The sequence below is a fragment of the Dendrobium catenatum genome, unplaced genomic scaffold, assembly GCF_001605985.2.
Source record: "Dendrobium catenatum unplaced genomic scaffold, ASM160598v2 fragScaff_scaffold_1557, whole genome shotgun sequence".
In the NCBI taxonomy this organism is placed as follows: domain Eukaryota; kingdom Viridiplantae; phylum Streptophyta; class Magnoliopsida; order Asparagales; family Orchidaceae; genus Dendrobium; species Dendrobium catenatum.
The window spans coordinates 1806270-1812639 of record NW_021320019.1 but is presented as its reverse complement, the minus strand read 5'-3'; the positions used below and the strand labels follow the sequence as shown (position 1 = coordinate 1812639).

General features: G+C 30.5%; 1 non-coding gene across 1 annotated transcript; it reads right to left on the bottom strand.

Annotated features, from left to right (window-relative positions):
• Positions 1-2872: 2872 nt before the first annotated feature.
• Positions 2873-2971, bottom strand: LOC114581151. Its single transcript, XR_003702995.1, has one exon. It is a non-coding gene; the product is annotated as a U6 spliceosomal RNA (small nuclear RNA).
• Positions 2972-6370: the final 3399 nt, after the last annotated feature.

The window sequence follows — 6370 nt, the reverse complement described above, 5'->3', positions numbered from 1 at the left end:
TTATTTTACAAAATTATGTATTTATTTAATTGTGTTATTTATTTGTATGGTTTGTAAAGCAATATGGTTATTAAAGTCTAAAAATACTTTTAAATTATTTAAAAATAATACTTTTACTCACTCATAAATTAAAGATAATAATATAAATATTCTTTTTAATTTATATTATATAAACGTCCCATGCTTGCTAAGAGAAAAAATTACAAAAGGCCCTAAACTAACACCCTTCCTTTGCATGCTGACCAAGTTATCCAACTCCATCTGCCTTGGGAAATAATTTGAGCACTGATAGGTCATGAAATCCTAAATTGGAACATGAGGGTATTTCTTGAGGAATTTAAAGCCCTTCATTGTAACAAATTTTTTAGTTGTCATAAACTGGCCATATTATACTTGTTTGAAATCATTTTGCTGTGTTCTGGAATATTTGTAATGGTAGGTAGAAGGTTCATCGTCTTAGTATTGCTAAGGAATTATGCACACATATGAGTTGATAACAACATACATGCAATATAAGATTTTCAATTTGGAATTTTCTAGAAGGATAAATGGCTTTGATCCTTGCCCAATTAAAATTATTTAATTAATATTGAGTAGGTGATTAAAACAAGCAGGCTTCTGTAAATTTGACATTAATACAATTTAGTAAATATAAATTGTGAAGAGTTTCTCTGTGAAGATATTAGGTTTTTTGAGGTATTAGAGCTATTAATAGGTGATGCTGAGTAGGTTACTTGGTTTGAGATATGGCGGCTGAGAAGGCGAGTGTCAAACATTAGTAGTCTATGAACGGCCGATGACAATTGTTGATCGTTGTTAGGCATTTGATAATGGCTGACGAGGAAGCTTAATAATGTTGGTTAGTGGAGTTGGTCGCTCTCCTAATAGAGATTGGATGACCAAGAAGACAATAATTAGAAATGGATAAGCGACAAATGTCTAACATTGTTGTTGCTAGATGTTGGGGGATAATTAGACATGTAAATGAGTTGAGCTTGAGCGAGCTAGGTGCATGTTCGTGTTGGGCTCGTTTGAATTAATATTTATTTCAGATTGACTTGTGTTCGAAATTGCTTGCAAATATATGTATTTTTTTAAATTGCTTGCAAATAATGTGTTTGTGTTTGGTTTGTTTAAATTTAATAGTGTTTGAAATTGCTTTCAAATAATGTGTTTGTGTTTTGTTTGTTTTAATTTAATTGAGCTTATTTGGCTCGTGTTCAACTTGGTTTGATTAAAAATATTAAAATTTAGAATTTTTTTATACATAAAAGAAGCAACTAAGGATTATAGAATTATTTTTTTTTAAACCTATTAAATATAATACAACAACAAGAACATTAAGCCTTTATCCCACTACGTGGGGTCGACTACATGTATCATTTTTCTCCATTGTGTTATGTTAATAGTCAAATTCTCATTTAAATCTAATAAAGAAAGCTCATATTTAATATTTTTTAACCATATCTTTTTAGGTCTACCTCTATCTTTTTTAACATAAGGAAAATCTAATACATCTACTTTCCTAAATGGGTCATCAGAAGGCCGTCGTTTTATGTGACCAAACCATCTAAGGAGACTCTCTCTAATTTATCCTTTTCATTTATATACTCATTTTGTATCATGTCTCTAAGAGTAAAGCCACTCATCCACCTGAACTTCCTCATCCCTACAACAGTAGCTTAATATTGTGTTTCTCTTTTAATGATCAACATTCTGCACCGTAAAGAATTGTAGGTCTCACCACACTTAAGTTTGAGGTGGAATTTTCTATCACACAATAAGCCCGATGCATTCCTCCACTTTAACCATCCAACTTGAATTCTACTAATAATATCCCTATCTATTTCACCATCACTCTGAACAATAGATCCAAAATGTTTACTCTTATTAATGACTGTATCGCCCAAAGTCACAATCCCCCCCCCCCACTTGATTTATTATTACTTAAATTATACTTCATATGTCCGATTTTAGATCTACTCAAACAAAACTAAAAGAAAAAAAAACAAAGTAAAGAAGGCTTTCACTCAATCAGCCATGCTAGTATGATATACTATGTTATATTAATATTAATGCCAATACGAATTCAATTATATCTATCAATCAGTTTAATGTACTATAAAGTAAATATCATAAGCATAATTATGAAAAGCAAGGCAGTATATGCAGCTTTAATGTGGTGTTTTTTCGTTAAATAAGTTATCTGTGATAGCTATAAATCTATCAATATTATATTATCTTAATCATTTTTTCACAAGTGGCTTACAATAATAATTTAAGAGTCGTCACCCTCTATCCGTTGGTGTAATTCAGTCAATTAGTTATAAGCTACAATTAGGATTTCACCACCAACCTTTTATTTAAAGGAAAACTTGTCAGATCACCCTCCTGCGCAAAATATTATGTTTTAAGAGCCAACTCGTATTCATTATAGTGTTAACAGCTAGTTTTCCTTGCTTACATACAAATGCTATATTTTCTATGTAATGTAAGTCAATGCAATAATGAAAAATACAGGGAAATCTATCAAAATTATTTACTATACTTTTACTTCAAAAAATCATAATTGTCAATTTAACTGATGAAAATTCGATCAATATATTACAGTCAAAATGCTCATATTGATAACATTTATTATATATCAAGAGTTGTGTGGTGAAAGTTTTACCAATATAAATTATCCTCATTTTTAGTTATTGAAAATAAAATTTGATAAAAAAATATCAAAAACATCAAATTATTGAAATAAAAAAATAGAATAATAATTTATTACAGTGAAACGAACAAACTTCCCAACAAAATCGACTGATGAAAATCGCTTTGCGACATCCAAACTCTAAATTTTTTCTTTCTCCTCACATTTCTCTCTAAATTTCCCTTGCATTTCTCAATTTATGCGTGTCATCCTTGTGCAGGGTCCATGCAAATCTTCTCTTTATCGTTCCAATTTTATCTGATGTCTCCAAACCCAATATTTTCTTTTCCCTCTCCTTTATTATCTCTCTAAATTCCCTAAATCCTCTTTGTTAGTTGATTTTAGGATAGAAATGGATTTTATGTTAGTGACTTAGGATATTTATAATAAAATAAATAATATAATATAATTATAATTAGATAATTTAATCAATTTTTAATATGAAATTCATATAAATCCTTTTTGTGTTTCAAAAATTATAGAAAATATTCATAAAATTGCTCAATTTATTTAGAAAACTTTATTGAAATCGGTTTGCAAAACGGATACCTGACGGTCCCAAAATTTTCATTTGTATTGATAAGTGTCAGTTTTTTTAAGGACTTGTACTAGTGCCTAAAAATTACAAAAAATTTATTATAATTAAAACACATTAATATCTATATTATGAAAAAATGAGTTGGACTTAAAATGACTCATAAAAAAATTATTTATTTGGGTCAAAATACAAATTATTACATTAGAAGTGAGGATTGCATTTATTACATATCAAGAGTTATGTGGGCGGAAGAAAAGTAGCCTATCGAGTCTTTTTATAAGTAGTTCTCAACAAAAATAGGAGCCATACCCAATAAGATCAATTAGGTCTAAAGATGTGAGTACCATATATTGAGGATCTGAAGCCTGACATGAATATGATGCCCAAGGAGAAGAACTAAGGTGAAATATCGAGTAAATTAAGCTTCCTTGAGCTCAGTTGATCTTGCTAGATCACCTTGAGCTTGGATTGGATTGAATTTGGCTAATTTGGGCTTGATTGAGTTAGGTTAACTATTTAGGAATTAGGTTAGATCCCTGAAAACTTTATGGTTGGTCAAATTAGGCTTACGTTCAAGCTAACCTAATCAATTTAACTAGATGGCCAACTAGGGTTTCATTGATTTAATTTGTAGAGTTGGGTTAAATCAACCATTTAGGTAAAATTAAGCAAAGATGGTTATTTTAACTTATTAGATGCATTGGGTTGGCTTTGGTGGTTTATAGGTTTTAGGCGAGAAGTCAACTAAATCGATTTGGTGAAATCGGACTAGTGTGTGTCAACCAACCTTAACTAACTTAATGGGTTTACCATGTCTAATTGAGCTAGGTTTGTTAACCAAACTCCTAGAGTCTCTCTAGGCTTGATTGAAATCTAAGGATATGGTTTTAACATTCAATTGACTCAATTGAGTATCAAATAGGTTTGAAGGGCACATCCCTAACCCACTTAGTCCATTGGGTCTTTAGATTAGGGTTAGGGTATTCAACTAGCTTAGGTCCATTTTAGATTGACTAGATTGGTTTCATCGACTAGGCCTCTTAGGATTTACATAGATTTATTAGACATCCCATTGATATCTAGGTTTGAATTAGGCCTTAGTATTCACTTGGATTCTAGATTTGAATAAAGCACTGGTGTTCTACTAAAGAGCACTCTTTATCTTTTAAGGTTTCACATTCAGGCAAACTTAGTTTACTAAGTTGATTATATTTGAGTTTTACCGAACTATAGTAAGATAGAATTTTACTTGGAAGACCTATTTTTAAAAATGAATAATAATATAAAATATTTTATCTTAAAATAGAAATAACATTTTTTTTTCTATTTTATCTGATAAAGTTCAATAAAAAATGAACAACTTACCTTGTATGCTTAGGCATACTTAATCGACTATGGTTACAAATTTGTAGTTTCTCTTTAGCATTCAATGCAAAAACTATTATGCATCTTCTCCTTTGAACTCTTGCATAGCTTAAACCAAATTATTAGAACTCATTTAATCAACGATCTTAATAGGAAGTATTTTAATATCCATATACCTAGGATATAATTAATTGTAGGTCATGCAAAATTTATGTATTTGTCCAAAACTATGGTTCATAAATTGGCTATCTTGTCTTACGTAGTTCTTAAGCAATAATCTCCTCATAGAATGGATTATAAATTGAAGAATAGGTGATTGCATATACAAGGAAGTGCCTTCATGTTGGCTTCATTTCGAAAGAACTCCGCTCAAAATGTTCAGCCAATATCATTTCTATGTTGAATAAAAGAATATAGATAATTTGACGTTTGAATGGTTTTCATAACTCGAATGAGGCCTATCAAAAAAACAATTTTTTACTACATAGTTTGAGTCTATGATTAAGATTTCCACATCCCATATCATGTTATCCTATAAGAATGACTCATTTGATTATAAATAGATAAATATGCTAATTAATATTTTATTGTTAAGTTAATATTCGTTTACCTTAAAATGTCTATGTTACTTAACAACTAATAATGATCATATTTTTTGACAAACTCATCAACTAAGTGATTGGATGGTTCATTAATGACTTGGTTATCAAAAGCGAAGTCTCATGTGGCTCACCTTTATGTTCTTAGGATTGTTTTTGAGCATCTTCACAATGTGAACTTTGTTAAATGTGAGTTTTTATTTTTATTCTTTATGATGTAAAAGTTCAGGCTTTACCTCTTATTGCATAAGATTAATCCTATCTCATAAGCAAATCTTCTAAATTATTAGATGATCAGACCAATACTATTAGGATGTTTAGCTTGGAATTCAAAGCTAATACTTTCCTTTGATATTGTTTTTGTATATTCCTGACATTATATTTGATGAGAGTGCCCCAATACGATAACAGTCAAACAGATGCACTCACTAATATTGCTAAAGAGTTGAGCGAGTCCTGATGAAAAAAATCTCCCTTGCATACTTTGTCTCCTTCAAATGAGGAAATATCTCAAACTAAGTTGGCAATAGATATACCTTCTACAGTACAAAAAGTAATCGATTTAGGCACATTTTTTGTACTAAAACTTTGTTTTAAGAAGCAATTAAAAAGCCGCTCCAAATGAAATGAAGTCTTATGAAGTCTTATTCGCCAATATCACGTAGATTGATAATACTCAATGTTTTACTATTCTTAAGAGAATGGTTGGGCCAACCACCCTCGCTTGACCTTTGAAGTTCCTCGTCGATCGTTGAACGCCCATGGATAACCACTTGTATTTAACTGTGTTGTATCCTTTTCTATCAGAGGAGTGATCCGACCAATTGTGGACCATCGCTTGGTCTCTTACATTCCTCATTGGTCATCACTTAATACATACAAATAATTTTTTTTTAAAAAATTTAGGCCAATTAAGTTAGACTGTCACACACATCGCATATACAAGACTCAAATCTAAGACCTCATAACTGGCGGACAAAGCTCCCAACCAATAGATCAATATGAGCACATGCTTTTCAACCATCAATGTATGATGCTCACTTTCTTGATTTCTGGTCCTGATAAGAAGTGTCAGATTACCCATTATTTTTTTTTTCTATTTCTTGGATTTTCACATTAAAAAAAATGATACTCACAACCTATATGTGGGGAAGAAATTAATTTTATGTA